The sequence below is a fragment of the Taeniopygia guttata genome, chromosome 5 (genome assembly GCF_048771995.1).
Source record: "Taeniopygia guttata chromosome 5, bTaeGut7.mat, whole genome shotgun sequence".
Taxonomy (NCBI): Eukaryota; Metazoa; Chordata; class Aves; order Passeriformes; family Estrildidae; genus Taeniopygia; species Taeniopygia guttata.
In genome coordinates, this window is record NC_133030.1 from 32,877,066 (window position 1) to 32,894,973 (window position 17,908).

Consider the following 17,908-nt stretch of genomic DNA (forward strand, 5'->3'; position numbering starts at 1 on the left):
AAGAAGATAGCAGTTTGTTCTCTTCATTACAATGTGAGAAAGGATGATTTAAACTCTCATTGAAAGTTATCAGACACTTCATATTTAGAATAAGTATTCGGTATAATTTCTATAGTTTTGTTGTCATGTAGGTCTGCTTCTTTTTTCAGTGACTCCTTAACTATAATTTCTTTATTCTGTTCTGTTTACAACTGGTTGGATGTTTGGATCAGCAGTGAGACATGGCTCTTCAACTGTGTGCCATCGGTGCAGATCCTGCTGAAGATGTTAAATAGCTGGTTTAATAAATCATTAATCAAATTTAAAACATTTTAATTTGTGCCACTGGTGCAAATCCAAGTAAGGTCAAGAGACTAGCTGGCTCAATGGTTAAGTAATAGAAAACAAAGTTGTACCTCCAGCTTATGCACGAGTCTATAAAGAGTCATGAAACTAAGGCTGAGACCTTAAAATAAAATTATTTTCCAATTCAGCAATTATTTTAAAGTCGGTCTATTACAGGTTATTACTTTCTGATATGTTTAAATACTCTGTGTTGATCTATAAATTTTGATAAAGAATAGTATAAACATTTTACGTGTAGCCACTGATACAGCACAATATTCATCACTCTAAAAAAAAGGTGCAAGAGGTGGTTTCTTCAAACAATCCCTTTCCTTGGGCAAGCATCTAAGGATAATACAGAACATGCACCATATTTTAGCTATGTTATATTAGAAAACCATCCAAATGTCTTAGTGGCCTATACCATAGTCCATGCTTGCCACCTGAACATTGCCACAGGCCTCCTGAGAATGCTTTCTGGGTTTACACCTCCAGTCATGAGTAGGAACCCAATTTCAGTGATTGCTCTAACTATTAGTGGGAAGGAAAATGGGTTTTGCTTACAGTAAAACTCAATTACTCCTTGCATTGCACGAATATTTACAAGGTCAAATTAGTCTATTAAACAAATAACCTATGTCTGTGAGATTGCAAGATAAGAGAGGCTGTTAACTCTTCCACTTGGTAACAAACTACATCACAATTTACTTGATTCTTGTTTGCAATGTGGGCATTTGCAGCAATGACAGGCATGTGGAAAACTCCAAAGGAAAAGTGGCCTTGGGAGATATCCATGCATACTGTCTCCCTTCCTGCCTCCTCCCACTCAGCTGCCTACTGTGGTGCAACTTTTGAAATGGCACCATATGCTCTGGGATACAACCTCACATATATTCTTAGAAACAGCAACATCTGGAAGAGTGATATTTACTGAGTTTATGTGGTATGACTTTGATGGCTGTAGTAGTGACAGCCATTTGAGCTGCCTGCAATTCAAACCCATTGCAGCCTTTTTTCTTTTATTCTCCTACCTGGTCAGACAAAAAAATTCTTCCTTTCCATTCATCCTTCCCATGATAAAGGTTATAGCAAAACCCTGTATTCTCATTATTTAATGCACAAAGTAGGTCTATGTGGCTTGTCTTTTCTTTATCTGAGATTTCAGATGTTACTGTTTTGCTGCTTAGTTGAATAAATATTTCTGTTTCTGCAAGTCTTTAAATAAGAATGTTCTGTAGATCTTTGTCCAGGACATGTTGGACCACTGTGGTTTTTTGCATTATGCAGACACACCAAGTTTCATCCAGACTTTCCCAGGCAGTTCCTAGACAGGGAAATTCCAGATTGAAATGTATCCTCAGCATAGTAAAAAGGTTTGAATCCATCTCTAAGGAGCAGTGGAGGTCCTGCAGATCCTGTGATAAGGATTATCTTTTGATTCATCATCTTTTTCTTTTTGTTCACCATCCATTGAGCTGGTCCTACTACTTTCTTGGTCCCACCTTGGAAATGATGCACCAGATATTTTGCTGTAGTTATTCTAATCTGACAAAGTAGGCTTTTCTTAAATAGCAGTATACTAAAGAGAGGTTTCCTTTCTTTTAGAATAATTTAGAAATGGGGCTAGCCAAAGGCAATCTTGATGCTCCCAGGTGCCAACTCTCCTGGGTCATTGCAGACCTTTCTGCAGTGTACAACTCATCTGAGAGCAGAACCAAAGCCTTTGAGATAGGTTTGCAGTATGTGTGACATCTGACTACAAATGCAGTGCAGTTGATTCACTACTAGTATGGGTGCCTGACAAAAATAAATGAATCTTAGCGTGACTCCGCGAGTGGTGTTGACACATTCAATTGTCTGTGCTTCGTTTGCTGCAAAACAGTAGCTATTTTAGAAAAGCATTTGATGAGTTTAGCATACACAAAGAGTAGACAGATTTAAAAGACATCTTACTGGAACATTCTATTTTTGAGATTTCTCTTTGACAAAACTGCCTCATTAAGGACTTGGATATGAAAAGCAGGAAAATGCTTTTGGATCTCATGTAAACTAAATTCAGAATTCTGATGAGCTGAATCAGTTCTTTCCATAAATTATTTTCCTTTATCTGTATTTCTCTTTGTTTCTGCGTAAGAGGTGACATAAAACCTTAAGGTATCTAGATCTTGATTAGTGAGCAAGAGGACTCCAAACTGTATGAAATAAGGGAGAACGAGGAAAGAGAAGGTATTTGAACCCAAATTAAATTATAATATTTTGGAATGAACTAACCACAAATGATCATCACATGTTGTGGCCAAAAGTGAAAAAATGTCACTTGCTTCTGCAGGAAAGCTTGTTGTGTGGTTTGCTTTGACTTAGTGGAAGCATTAAAATTAGTAGAATAGATGCTCTAAGGAAGAAAAGGATACTGTATGGCAAAGGGCAGCTGCAGCCTCCTGCCAGCTTGGCTGAAGGCAAATTCACCAACATGCATTGTTGAATATTGGATTTCAGCTCTGAACAATGTGACAGGGACTTTTGGAGGGTTTGTCCACCTTCAAACATATGCAACTATATCAACAAATAAAATTCAGGCAAAAAGCAAGTGGCCATGCCCTCTCTAGTCTTGTAAATCCTGATTTAGGTAATTTATGTCATATTTACAATATAAAGTGGTTGGCTTGTAGTCAAATTGCATACAATTGGACACATGAGACTCCTTGTACCCACAACTGCCTTTGTTCTTTGATAAATGAGTCTCAGAAAGAGCACCCATTTTTCATGTGTTAACCCCATGATTGGTGTACATCATTCTCACTAGGTCACTCTGCAACTTTGTGGATTTGTTTTCTAGAAGAGTTCTTGGCCCAAGCCTTTACCTTCTTTGAAGCCTCTACCAAAGTACTGTTGATTTGTTTAAGTTGCCTGTGTGACTACAAAATTTCCAAGTGACACAAATGACACAGTACATTTGCATGCCATTTCATGTGCTCATATTCAATGCAAAAATATTTTAATATGCATCCTCTGTGTATTATTAGGTTTTCATATGTTTTTGGTTTAGACAGGGCTAAAAATAGTTGGATACACTTTGTAGCAGATCACTTAGTCTTGCTCTAGAACTCTTTCTTACCTCAGCTTCATCTCAGATGAGCATCTTCTTAAACTTCCAATATAGTTAGACTGTTGGTATCAACAGACTACTTCTTCCACAGTTAATCAAAATTCTAGGAGAAAAACACATAGAGAAAATAAGCTTCCTGGTAAGAAAACCTTTCTTTTTTGTATTTGCATTTCCATGAGAGTCTTTAGTCCTATATGTACTTATCTTCCATCTGTCCTTCTGCACAGCTTGTTTGAAATGCTGGTGTGATAGCCATTGCTTGAGTATCCAGGTATATCACTGTCAATGTATTTATCCTGATTAGCCACTATTACTCTGATTTTACAGAGAGGAGGGTAACAGAGCTGCTGGCTGCATCACAACCAGCTGATGGATGCTGTGGAATTATCAGATGATTTCCTAATGAAGGATCTGTCACAGTCTCCTTGGCTCCTGCTGAAGCAGCATATGGACACACACTTGGGTTTCATACCAGTAGAAAGACAAGCCATTCAGCTGAGACCTGAGAGTTCAAAAGTGTTTCAGCTCTCTAGTCAAAGAGTGGCTGAAATCTGGATTTAAATCTAAAGCTTCAAGTGTGCCTGGGAGCAAGCTGTCAGCTGCTCCAGATGTGTAATGCTTCCAGGTCCTTCTTGTTAAGAGAGTTTGTACTTTGAGTAAGTAAATAATTATTCCTTAAGCCAGAAGGTGAATACCCAAGCATGACTGACTATTCAAGGTATTAAAAAATTTGCCTGGGAAAAGAGAGACCTGGGTTCTAATCACAATTTTAGTCAACATTTAATCTAAAACTACAACAGAGACTAGAAGTAAAGTGTTTCTGTTTTAAGATCCTTGCTTCTAAGAGAACCATGTTAATGAACTAAACAATTTTTTTCTCTCTCCACCAGTTGATTGCAATCCTTCTTGTCTCTTTTGAAAATGTTTTTTGAAAATGTTAGCATCTCAGGTTCTAGTTGCTGTATCTAAGAAATGGGATTTATAGCTGCAGGTGCATCGCTGCTTCATCCCATTCCACTCTTCTTGCCCCCCACACCCTCTCTCCACACCTGATCCTCACTCCTCTCCAGCACTGCACGCATCAGACTCCTCTATCAGCCAAGGCATTTCACTCCTATGGCAAAAATCTGTGCAGGATTTAATATGGTCTGGCAGAAAACTCACTCACAGATGGATCTGAGGAGTGCCAGAGATAGCACAGCAATCAGTGTGAATGGGAGGAAGGGACCAATGAAACTTGGAAAGGGGAAACGATCCTCCTCTTTGGTTTCTTTTATTGATTTGCAACGCTTCATGGAATGATATCCCGAAACAGACCAATTGTGGGAAAAAGGGAAAAACTCAAAGTTTGCATGGTAAACTCTTGTTCATTAGAAACATTGGTATTTTACCACTTCATAGTAACTTGTCTCATATTTAATTGCAATATTTAAAATTTTTGTCTATTTCTCTGTGGCTGTTACTGCTTATCAAATTTGAAACAGAGGCATCACTTGAAATTATATTTTAAAATATGTAATTTAGTAATCTAGAGACAGGAATTTCAAGACGTAAGGTAATTATTTAAAGTAAATAATGCACTTAATGTGCATATTTATTTTTATGGTATAATTCTGATGTATCAATTTTTGCTTGTATGTTTTAAAATGTTTGGAAATTACTGAGATTTATTATCTGTCTTTAAAAGATTAAGAAACTTAGTCAAAACTACATGTGTCCAGAAATACTCCATCCTAGTTCACTAGCTGTTTAGGCAAGCTGACTCTCAAAACCCCTTAGAGAAGGCAATACATTGGTACTAGGGGGACCTTTCTGAATGTTTGTCATAGTTTCAAACTAAATCCAAAATATGGGTACCAGCTACTGATAAGGAAACTGTTGTTGTTGTTGTTGTTGTTGTTGTTGTTGTTATCTCCAGCTGAAACCAGGACCATATTTGATTACATTGTCTCTCATAAATCAAAGAAATGACAATGTAATTGTCAATTTCTATTTTGGTTTAAAATAATTTATTTTCAGACTTGCACACTGCCAAAATAATGGATTTTTTTTTTTTTTGTCCTCAACAGCAAAAAGCTCAGCCTGTCTTTTGATGTTGGTCCTGCAGTTTCCATATGCTCACTCTGTAGCAGTGCAGCTCATTTCTGCCAGGTGCCTTCTTCTCTGATAAAAGTATTAGCATCCCAACACCCATCAATCTAGCAGATTAGTCTCCTAGAGCAAGAATTTGTTTCAGCCATTTACACTGTACTTTCCATTTTATTGAACAAGATATTCCCAAGCTACATTTAGTGCAAAATTTTCCGGTTCTTTATATGAGATATACCTTTGTGGATTACTTGTGTATTAGTTTTTTGGGAAACCAACATGAAAACTTTCTGCTGATACAGTGGAATTTTATCCTTTCTACCTGCTCTTTCCACCAGTAAGTAAAGCCAGTTGTCCTGGAACTTCAAATTCAGTATTTAAATACAGCCAAGTAGTTAATATTTGTTTTGCTTAGGATCCCATCTCACTATTTGAAAATACACTTTTCTTAACCATACTTGAGTGCAATTCTTTCTTGAATTTAGTTTTGGAAGAGATTGGTTACCATTAATTTTCTGTGTATTTCTGGAGAATATCTTCATATCTCTGTAAGTCCTTTTCCGTCTTCAGTGATCAAGCTGCAGTATAACTGTTAAAAACTGCAAAATATAAAAAAAAAATCTGTTTAGTAGGTGAGACCTCTGAAGGATTTTCATCTTTATTTTGTAGAAACAAACCGGATATTTTTTTGCTTTTACTGTTACATTGCTAGGAATGGGAGAGTAGAAAAAAACCCTTTCAAGTAGAAAAAAAACCCCTGTTAGTTCCTCACTATATCATCAGTTATACAAATAAGATGCCTTTGCAGATGTCCACATAAGAGATATTCTAAAATATGCTCTGTATATTGATACAAAGTGTAATTAATGTTAGAATTCAAGTACAATTGTATAAGCTGTTGTGTTATGTGACACTACCAGTTCTGGTGAGGGTAAATGCTATATGTAATCCTGAGTTTTGGATATGATTAAGTCTTGGAATTGCAGATAGGTTTTTGCCATCAACTCATATCAATTCACATCAATTAATCAACTAGTGTTAAATTCATACGAAACTGTTCTTGACTGTGGAATGGTTTTTGTGATGATAGGTTGAAATTTGAAACAATTTGAAAGTATTTTTGTGCCCTTCATTGCCTAGGTCTTTTAGGGATTCTCTAAGTCTTGGTAGATATTGTCAGTGACCCTGTTGCACAGTGCAGGGTAGACCATACTGCCTTAGGTTGTGAGGTGATAATGCAGCCAGGCTGCCTGATTACAGCAATAACTCACATGTAGTTTAGACTATGTAAAATAACATTTTCTTTTTCATGTCTGATATATTTCACTGGTATCCAATTAAGCATGGAGTTAAACTGGATGTTACTGCTGCTATTACCTCTCATATCCCCTCTTTTGCACTGGCTGTAGCAACTATATGTACACAGGGAGCATCAAAGTCACCAAATTGTACCAATGGAGTAATCCTTTTTTATTTTTTTTTGGTAGTTCAATATTCAGTTGTCTCAATGGGTTGGTGTAACTAATGATGGCAGCAATTAGAAAAGAATAGAAAGAAGGAAAATGTGTTGGAGGGGAAGAACAGGCTAGTCCCTTTCATTGGCAGCATAAAGTGAAACTTTACCTCTAAGAAACCTTGTGTCAATAGTGTTATTTTTAAATGTAGAACTGTGAGAGAATTATTGCTGTAATGTGAAACTGCACTGACTGTGCCCTCTCTAACATAAAGCTCCTATGACCCTTCTTGGTTTAATCTGTTGCTCTTCTAATTGTCCACTTTTCTTTTGTTGTGAGAGTTCTAATTTACTTCCAGGATGACTTGCAAGCTGTAACTTCCTTTTCACTCCACATACCCTATAAATGGAGGATTTTTGCAAGTGCTTGCCCTCTTTACTCTCCCTTAATTCAAATTCTAAAATGAGATTCTTTACACCTTTGAGCAGAACAGTCACCATCTGCCTTCCTAAATCAGTAAGGCTCACTTCAGTGAACTAGAAATCTGTGCTCCACTCTTACAACTCTTGGAACCATAGAATGTTGAAAGGCATCTCTGGACATCATCTGGTCCAGTTTTCCTGCTCAAAACAAGATCATCTAGGGAAGGTTGCTCAGCCTGCTGGCAATGCTCTGCCTAGTGCAGCCCAGGATGCTGTTGCCTCTCTTTGCTGCAAGGGTGTATTGCTGACTATGTTCATCTAGCTGTGCCTCAGTTCTTCCAGGTTTTTTTCTGCCAAGCTGCTTTCCAGCCCCTCAGCTCCCACCCTGTCCTGGTACCTGCAGTTAGCTGAAGGCCTCATGCAAATCTGTAATTAAAACATGAGGGAAAATATGTAACAATTAAGAGTCTTTTCCTTCTTGCTCTTTGGGTCATTGGAAGAGAGCTGTGAGCATGATGATGATACTCTGGAGGCAAACATACTTCTGTAAATACTCACAAGTAAGAAAAGCAGGCTAACAGCAGCAGTGCCTCAGAATGTAGCCATTTCTGACAAAAATTATTCTCTAAATGTATTCAGGGATATATTATACATAAGTTCTAGAGGCTTTTTAGGCAAGAGTGTTTTTTGCCTAATAAAGTATTTAATACCACTTTGTATTTCTTTAGCTGGCAAATAGATATAAATATGCTTGGTTTCAAAGGGAAAGCATGTCTGATATGTATATACTGTATAGGATCAGGAAGACTTTCATGAATAAGCCAACAGATCCCAACACAGCAATTCAAATAAATGAATGCTGCGCTGTTTTAGAGAAGACAGTACAGCAGCAGAGATGGCAGTTATGGTTATTTAATCACAAATTGTGTGATATTTTATTAGATTCCCTGCTCCTGGAAACTGAATCTCCATTTGACTTCCAGCATTCTTGGCTGGAAAAAAACTTGAGAAATTGACATGACATTTCAAAAATATAATCAAAAGGAAAAAAATAGCTCAATTTGTACTTTAAGGTGTTCAAACCAAACTCTTTTTCAGATTTTGATTTCTTAGTTTTGAAATGCTCAGGTACTACTGGGCTCAGATTGAAGGGTTACCTCTGCCCAGTTCTGTGGGACCATGAGCAGCAGCCCTCAGATTGTCTGATCCTGAACAGCACTACAGGAGTGCTCTAACTGTTGTGATGTGTGACATGGAGTATTTTTTGTGTTAGGCATTGGCACACCATTTTCAGAGAAAGGGACTTGCTGGGAATCACACGGCTTTTTGAGGGGAATTCTCCCCACCATACTGACTGGCAGAGTAACTGATCTCACGCTTGGTGTACACTAATGGTCAAGATTATGAATACAGCTCTAAGGAAGGGAAATCTAAGACTAGTGCTCAGAGGAGGTTGCTAGTGTAATTTAAAATAAGGCTGAAAGCAAAAGAAACTAATTGTTTCTTAAATCTGCATTTATCATTTCCACAAGATTGTTGGCAGATCTTTTATTCTTACATTTTCTTCCTTCTTTTTCATTGCATAGTTGTACATGATGGTGCATGGCAGGTTTTTTTCAGTTATGAAACTCAAGAGTCACAGTTCTGATATATCTGAAACAAAGGACCTAGTGTGGCCCAACTGAGAACTAAATCTGTCTTGCTTGTTTCAGATGGGTAAAAGAAATTCTACATCAGCAATTTAGTCTTACTTTTTAATGCAAGTTCTCAAGAGTTGTGTGAACTTCACTTCCAGAGGTTTCATCTACCTTTAAGTGGTAAGTACAGGTGGTAAACAACTTTAGGAATATGAAGCAGAATTTTTCATACAATTTTTTGAATGTTCATGTCCTCCATTTCAAAAAATGGGCAAGTTGTATAAATTTCATTTTACATTTGAGGAAACTGGGAAGGGAAAGTTGAAGTGACTTATCCAATGTCATAGAGATAAATAACTTTGAAAATGGCCAAATAAGTTCAAAACTCTTCTATTCCATTTTCTTTCCTATGGACAGTTTTTGCAGATGATAGAATTATTCTACATTTATTAAAGGAAAAGGGGTTTTAAATGTATGCTACAGTCTTAAGAGAAGAAAAGGCTTCAAAATCAGAGTTTGAATTGGATGGATTTGGGCAATACAGGTAAATCAAGATATTGATTATATGTCCAGAAAGATGTAGGGTACCCTTTCCCTCCGATGTTATAACACGGTTTAGTTGTTTCTGATTATTTTTGATAATCTTTGAAGCAGAGGCAGATAGTGGAATGTCAGTATCATTCCCTCATCCATTCAGGCAGCACTGTAGAAAGCAAAGCCAGTTCTGAGCACTTCGATATTTTTGTGAGAGGTTTTGGTTTTTAGGTATTCTAGTTCTTCTTCATCAGATTAATTCCCTTTCAAATTTTCCTGGAAAATTATGCTCACTAGTTAACATTTCAAAGTTTTGAAACCCTAAACTAATTAGACTAATGGCATTTTTCATTTGTTTCTAGAAGGCCATGGATTGTGGAGAACTGGAAGTGAGGAAGCAGGCTGTATGATTTGCATATCCCAAAGGAGGAGATAGGGAGCTGTGGAAAGGTACCTGCAATACAATTGCTCTGGGGTAATGGAGCCTGTGATCTGCTTGAAGGTAGAAAGGAAAGAACCACGAGAGGCGTACAGGTCTGAGAATGAGAGAGAACAAAATCATGAGGATAGTATGGAGATGTTGCAAGACTGAGCAAGAGAAAAGGTCACGACTGCAAATGGGTGTGGAGGGAGGGGTGAAGGGATGGGAAAGCAGTGAAATTGGAGAATTCTGCTGTTGCCTTCTGGTCAGAAAGTAATGTGGAAGGGAAGCAGGCAAAAGAAGATGGTTAAAATCTGGAAAATATCTGAAACTGCAGAAGAGGCTACAGTGGTTGAAGACAGGGGAATCTTACCATAATAGTAATTTTGACTTTGGCTCTGAAAGTTGTAAATAATATATAGCTTCTCTGAGTGGAAGTACATTACTTCTTATTGATGGCATACAGGATCGGCTTCTATAGTTACTGCAGCAATATATGAGAAGCAGTTTTCAAAGTTATCCCTTTTCTTTGTTACGCTCTACTGCTTTTTCACATTTACAATTTTCCAGATGCAGGCATCCCTTTGACACAGTAAAGGAAAAAAGACATACATGAGGATTTATCTGTCACTGATTCCTTCAAGAGTTTTGATGGATTTTTCTTTCTTAAGAAAAACCCTTGTTAGAGCATTTAGAGCAGATGAAAGTGTATGGATGCTTTTTAGTAGTGATTAAACTGTGCCTGTCAGCTATGAAAACATTTTTAAACTGGTGTAGCATGGGTCATTTTGCCCGTAATTTAAGGACAGAAACAGATTATACTACCCATTTAGTGCTTTTTTTCATCTTTAGAAGAGAAATCTGTAATGAGTCTCTGGCGTGGAGGACTGTTTGCTATACAAAGAAGCAAAGTCAGAGGGTGTTTGATACTTCAAACTAATTTTGTTCTAAGACATAAAATGAAAATCATGATAAGGTGAGGCATGTATACAGCATGCACCCAGATCCTGGATCAGAAACAATTAATTATAAAACATGAATGATTTTCCATGAAAGAAATATTCTGAAACAGCTAGTAGTTTTCAAACTGGAGATTTGCAGAAGAGCTTTGTTCCCACACAGAGCATGAGCTTTGGTCTTTAATGATGTGCTCGACGGATAATTCTGTGTTCAGTAGGCAGGAACCTGCTCACTCCGAGGGCCCTAAAGAGCACATTCATTGCCCGGGCAGCTCGCATCAGGCCCAGTGGCCATTGCAGAGATGAGCTTCCTACTCCCTCTAGTGCAGCAACTGTGCACTCAGGCACTGCCTGCTACAGCTTTTGAAAAAGGTTCAGTGATATGAAAGAAGTTAAAGACTAACTATTTTTGCGATACAAATTGAATCAGTTTGTGTGTTGATTTACAATGAATTCAGGAATACTGTCAAAAGAACAGTATTTTTGTCAACTGATTTGACTGACGTGGTCTTAAAAGGTGTTTATGGCTTAAAAAGGGGAGCTATCCTGGCTAAAACTGGATCTGAATAGTAATGAAGGGTTGGAAGTCAGAACTTATGTTTCTAAGGTGCCATAACTGGGGAATTGCAAGTCAGATGTAGATATCTCAGTTCCCTGTACAGAAAGTAGAGGAGAGGCCAAAGCTGCAGCAGCTGGGCTGGGGAGCTTCCTGCAAGGAGCAAATATGGATTCAAATTTTCAGAAAAGGTAAAATATATGCCCTGCGCTAGCTCCTGTCTCTCACTTCCCTGTGCCCATGCTGTCATTACTTGTGTGAGTGGAGCTTGAGCACTTTTTTATGCAGATGAGTAAATCTGCCCTCCTAGTTATTTCTGGACCATGAAAGAATAGAGTGGTAAATTAAAACGTCCCTAAAAGGTGATAAAAGTGCCTGGTAGTAGTTCTAGGTTCCCACTCCCTTCAGCCTTTTGAAGACTCTGCTCTCTGCTAGTGCTACTATCAATACCTTCCCTTTCCATAGCACTTGCAATCCTAAAAAAGGGCCAGAATTGGTGGTATGACAGAGTGGGCTGCAGAAAGAAAATGGTTTCCTTTTTTTATGTTCTGGAAATACATTTTACACTGACAAAAATTTGTATGGAAGAGGTATGACAGAAAGTACTGATACCCATAAACTGCCAGAAATATTTTACATTTCAAATTGAATCAATGTTATCATATTCTTTCCCTTGGGTTATTGCTTGTGTGCCTCTTTACAATTCTCCTCCAATCAAATATTTTTTTCTGCTCCAAACCAAACTCCTGTCATCTCCCTGGCATCTGGTGGCTGCCTATTGTGGACACAGCAGGGACAGACAGATCTTATTTTACCATTAGCTGTGACCTTAAGGGTGATTACATTTGCATTCCCTTCTATTTCTAAATTATCCTTTGTCAGGGTGTTTTTGTAATTTATGTATTTAATCTCTTCTTAGAGATCTATTTCTGAGTGCTTAGTATTATATAAGATATTTTAAACATATATTCTGCTAAATAAATTATCTCCAGCAAAGATCACACATCAAGCATTGGCAACATAGATGACTTAATTGTTCATCTATGCTTTGCTTGACTGTTCTCTCCCCAGCTACTGTCAGTAAAAGGGACTCCTTTACTCCATTCCCCCTTACAGTAAATATTTTATTACCTGAGACACCCATTGTGTCACCTCTAAGAACATGTCCTAGAGGTGACATAGGGATATGACTCTCAAAGGTCCCTGTGCATAGCACTTCACAGGGATTCACTACCATGAGGCACACAAGGTGAGATGGGCAATCTTAACTTGTCACCAGACATGGATTTTGGACAGCAAAACAAAACTAAAAACAAAAAAACAAAAAAGATTGGTTGTAGTTATAATGTTGTGGTGATCATCCCAATCTAACTTCTGAAAAGAGAGAATGTCTTTTATTTTATGTGAAATCCCTGGGAAAAAAAAGTCAGATGGGCTTTAGACCACATAATTTAATACTTAGAAACCGACTTTGGTAATCATTGCACAACTATGAGAGATGAGCATTAAAACAGTCAAACAAGCTAGAAAAATTGAGAGCTTCAGTTTGGGAGCCATACTCCTTTTCACCTGCTCAGCATCTCTCCAAGAATTCCTAATGTGTGCTCCAGATTTTCTCCAAGTCAGGGGCTGTTCACAGCAACAGAACATTTTTAAGTTCATCATATCAGTGCTTAATAACTTCCATTTCAGGCTGTGGATTCAGTCTTTGGAAAACAAATGCAAATTACCTAGATGGCTGTACTTGGAGCCAGACATCTGGACCGATTCCTCTCTCCAGATCTTTCTTACTAAGGTAGGAATCTGTCAGCTATTCCAATGACAAAGATGGTTCTCATCACTGTCAAGAATAGCTGGAGCTGAGCAAAACAATTACATGTGCAGATAAATAAAATAATTTTATTTGGAAAAGACATCTGAGACCATTTAGTGCAGCCATAAACCTAACACTACCGAGTCCACAGCTAAACCAAATTCCTAAGCATCCTATCTACACACCTTTTAAATACCTCCATGGATGGTGACTCAACCACCTCCCTAGGCAAACTGTTTTCTTGAAGAAATATCCAATCTAAACCTCCCCTGGTATAATGTGAGACCATTTTCTCTCATCACTTGTTACTTGAGACAAGAGAATGATGCTCACCTTCCTCCAACCTCCTTTCAGGTAGTTGTAGAGAGCAATAAGGTCTCCCCTGAGCCTTCTTTTCCTGGGTTAAATACCCCCAGCTTCTTCAGCCACCCCTCACAGAACTTGTTCTCCAGATCCTCTGCCAGCTTTGTTGCCTTTCTCCACACACACTCCAACACCTCAATGGCTTTCCTGTAGTGAATAGAAATATTTAAGCAAAGTGATTGTCCTGGTGTCAATGGTTGGTAGAAGGAGGAGATGGGCAACTTGCTGTCAAAAATTGCAAGTTTTTTGTCTAGATCTGTTTTCAGATTTGGCTGAACATGAAGCTGCATGAACACTGCATCCAGGTGATGAGAAGAACTGACAGAAGGCATTGTTCCTTTTTGGCAAAAGTCAACTTTCGTCAGGTTATAAAGCCTGTGCAGTCATGCATGTGGAGACCAGTGCAAGGAGAGCGTAAGTCACAAATTAGTCTGTTTGTCCTTAAATGCCTCCACTGAGACTGCCATAAAAAGTAGATCATAAATGCTGTTACTTTGGTATTATTTTGGTCTTTTTTTTTACATTGTCACTATTTTTCCAGTATCTAGCTACATGTTAACAAGTCCCTGAGACTTCAAAACTTACCAGGTAGAAGTTATTTTGTTACTTTCTTTAAAAATACTTTCCCTCAACTAAACAAGGCTCAGTATATATTCTGCACTTCTTTTTTCCAAGTTCATACACCAGCTAGTGGTTAGGATAAGGGTGTTCTAACATTTGAATTCTTTGGACAGTATGTGTTATCTGGCTTGGCCAGTGAATTATGAAACATACACTGTTTAGATGGTTTGTCCTGAACTGGTCCCACCCAAGTACAACACAAGCAATAACTCTGAGCCATTCTGAAGATCTATTATATGTTTTCTTCCTTGCCATTCTCATTGCCTGACAGGCTCATCCCTTTTGGGTATTTTTTAAAGCCTGAGAAAAACTTGGAAGTCTCATAAAAGTTCCATGCAATGTCACTTATTTTCCTGTGTCTCCATTGAAGACTGTGGCCAGGTGTTTAAAATTGAAAGGCTAGCATACATCTACAAGTTCCAGGTGTCCCCAGAAACCTCAGGTACTTAACATCTCAAAATCTGGGCCATGATTTCTATATTTATGAGATTCAAAATTCTCTCTGAGTTTTTAACAAAACTAAATTGTGTTTTGCTGCCATCAGAATCCACTGTGATAAAGTGAGATCTGATAAAGTACTAGGAAGTTTTCTCATTGTGTATAAATATTTATGTATGTAAATAGGTGTATGGTTAATTATAACTGACAAGAACAGACTGACACAAACTCAGATCCTCTGTCCCCATGGACAGATACAAGTTGCTTGTTGAAGTGTTGTGGTGTATCTCATGGGCTGTGCTCTGAATCATTGATTAAATGCTGCAGCTTGTGGATAGCTGAAATGCCAGTGACTCCTGAGCAGGGAGCAAGGAAGAAATGTGCACTGAATAAGAACACAGAGAGATCATCTGATTTATATTTCTTGATTTTTTAGAAATTGGTCAAGAGCTGAAAGGTTTCCCTTTATATTTTAGTAAAGTTTGAACAGAAGCCTTTATTGAAGACTGCACAGGCTGTCTAGCTCACATATGCATACAAAATAGAATCCCTCACGCAGGAAAGAATTAGAAAAGGGTTTAATAAGAAGATAGGACAAGCTACACTTGACAGGCACAGGGCAGTTTGAAAACAACCCTTGAATCTGACTCTTTCATCACAGGTAGAATCCCCGAATCTGCTTATATATTTGGAAAATGTTTGCATATAGCTGACACTTTTGAATGAGGCTTGCATTTTTTTGTTTCTGTTTTCTTTTGGTTTGTTTTTTTTTTTTTTTTAATTCCTTTTGTTACTGTGTGTTTTGTTTGCAGGTAAGCTTATGTCTCTTCTGCTGGGTACATCAAAAGAAAAACTCCATTGTACTTCTGCTTTAGCCTTTTCATAGATTTATAATGTTAGTTGAAAAGAACTGTTTAGATTAAATTTAATGTCTATTTAATTAATATATATATTCAATAAAAATATGAATAAATGTTTAATAATGTGTAGCTGAAAACGTGGAATTCTTTTGCATAACAATTTTGGAACATAGAGGAGGGGCATTTCCTTTCAATACTTCAACTTGTTTTTCTAGCATGGCATCATGCACTGCTTATGCATACCCTGAAACAGTAATATTTTTAAGTGTGCTATTTTTTGGTGGGTTTTTCTGTCATTTCATGATGAAAAGCTGCATAGTTTCTAATGTGCCAGTGTGATAACAACATACTACCATCATTTTACATGTTTTCTGTAAGACATTCCTTTATTGGATGAAGACTGTTAGATTGACATTTTTTGAATAATAGCATGCTATGTGGTCTATTCCTCTTTCAGAGAGAAGTCTTAATCTTGTCTTTGAAACCCTACTTCAAGGAAACCTGGAAAAAAGAGGATCATACCAAAACATACACTGGCATGAAGTTGTTTCTGGAACTAAACCTGTGAAACTGTTTTGAAATGCCTTGTTCAACAAATCTACTGCATGCATGTGTAATATAAGTGGATGTAAGGAACCTGGTAGGTAATTTGCCTTCTGTATAGAAGCAGAGATATCTGCTGATCAAGTGCATAGCATTTTCCCTTCCCTTTCCCCATATATTTTATTTCTATATGTGGCAAGAGACAGGCTCACCAACTACTTTTCTGAAGCAAAATAGAACTAAAAGACCTCAAAGTTACAAAGTCAGCTTGTGCTCTTAAATATCCAGCATTTTGCCTATACTGAGTTATCAATCTACACGGTCTTGGGTACAAAGAAATTGGTATCTGAGTGCTAACGAATGTAGAAGTGCCTGACAGGAAAGAGAGAAATATTTCACTGCAATTGTTGTTCAGTTTTGTATTAATTAACTAGAAAGATATCTCAAAAATTTTTGCAACTTATTGGCAAGTATATTCCCATATTGCAAAGACATTAATAGGTTCTTTTTTTTTCACTTGTCGAAGGCTTAAGTGTAACAACTTGCACCTTCAGATTTTGAAATCCTAGTGAGCCTGGAGAGGCAGAGTAACTCAGATGTTATATTCCTGCCAAATTCACTTGTCATAAAGCCAAATGGGTTCTTAATGCTAAAAATTATTTGCAAGGATGATGAAAGTGCACCTGACTTCATGACCCCTATTCCAAAGCCCTTCTTATTGCCACCTGTACTTTGCACTGCACACTTCATGTAAGCTGGGCTGTCAGTCTGTTTTTTTGTGCCCTTTATGAAAGTCCTTGCTGTGCTGGGTTCTTTGGGTCACTCCCTTAAGTATGGTGATTTTCAAGTCAATCTCCCATTTGTGCTATTGCTGCTGATGGGGAATCTGCTGTCATGCTTTTACTGCCTTCTTCTCATGTTAACCTTTTATTTTCTTTCTAGTCCCTATCTTCATATTCTTTTGTATGTAGCTTGTCTGCTTCTATTACATAGCTGTCTTCTAGAGTTTAGCCTCTTCTGCTATCTTTAATGTATATCCAAATGACCTGCATTCCATTGCAACTTGAATATTATACTGTTGGATTAAGGGGCTTTAATGAGTTCATGGAATCATATTGTCTTGTGCATAATTTATTTTAATTGGAATCCCTGACAGGAGATGCACACAGGGCAGCTCATGTTGATTTTTCTGTTGACTTTGAAGCCTCCATTTGCAATCTACTTAACTGTTCTTTTTTGCATACAGCAGTGCTGAAGAAACTTATATACTGGTTATAACCAAAAGGCCTTTTAAATGTTGCACATTTTAGGAAGGTGCATTAAAATATTTCTATGGAAATTCAGAAATAATTTTCTAGAATAGGAGATTATGCCAAAATATTTGAAGACTTGTTGGGTCAACCTCAACTTGTTAATTCATAAAATTGGTTCTCCATTGGCCTGTATAAATCCTACACTGTTTTTAGAGCCAGCTCTAAAATGTATGTGTTACTACCTAAATGCCCTCATAGATTCAGTTGCAAATTACTGCTCAAAGGGAAAAGAGAAAAAGGCTCATGAAGTAAAATCATTGTATTGGGTACACCTGTTGGACTTCACTTGTAGAAAGCCAAATTCAGTACTGTTTTGACCACAGATTCAGATACAGATACTCAAATAACAGTTGAAAAAGGAGAGGGACAGCTTAAATTAGTAGCTAAAACTATGAGATGCCAAGTATGAAATAACAGCAAATATTGCAAGTTAGGCTTGAGGTTCAATATCACAAT

General features: G+C 37.5%; 1 long non-coding RNA gene across 2 annotated transcripts; it reads left to right on the plus strand.

The window, feature by feature from the left end:
- Window positions 1–9,100: 9,100 nt before the first annotated feature.
- On the plus strand, window positions 9,101–17,070 carry LOC115495523 (uncharacterized). Of its 2 annotated transcripts, none has more exons than XR_012056121.1 (5): window positions 9,101–9,211; window positions 9,928–10,015; window positions 13,194–13,296; window positions 13,932–14,091; window positions 16,054–17,070. It is a non-coding gene; the product is annotated as an uncharacterized lncRNA (long non-coding RNA). The 2 variants fall into 2 exon arrangements; XR_012056122.1 differs by having other exon boundaries at window positions 13,944–14,091.
- The last annotated feature ends 838 nt before the right edge of the window (window positions 17,071–17,908 follow it).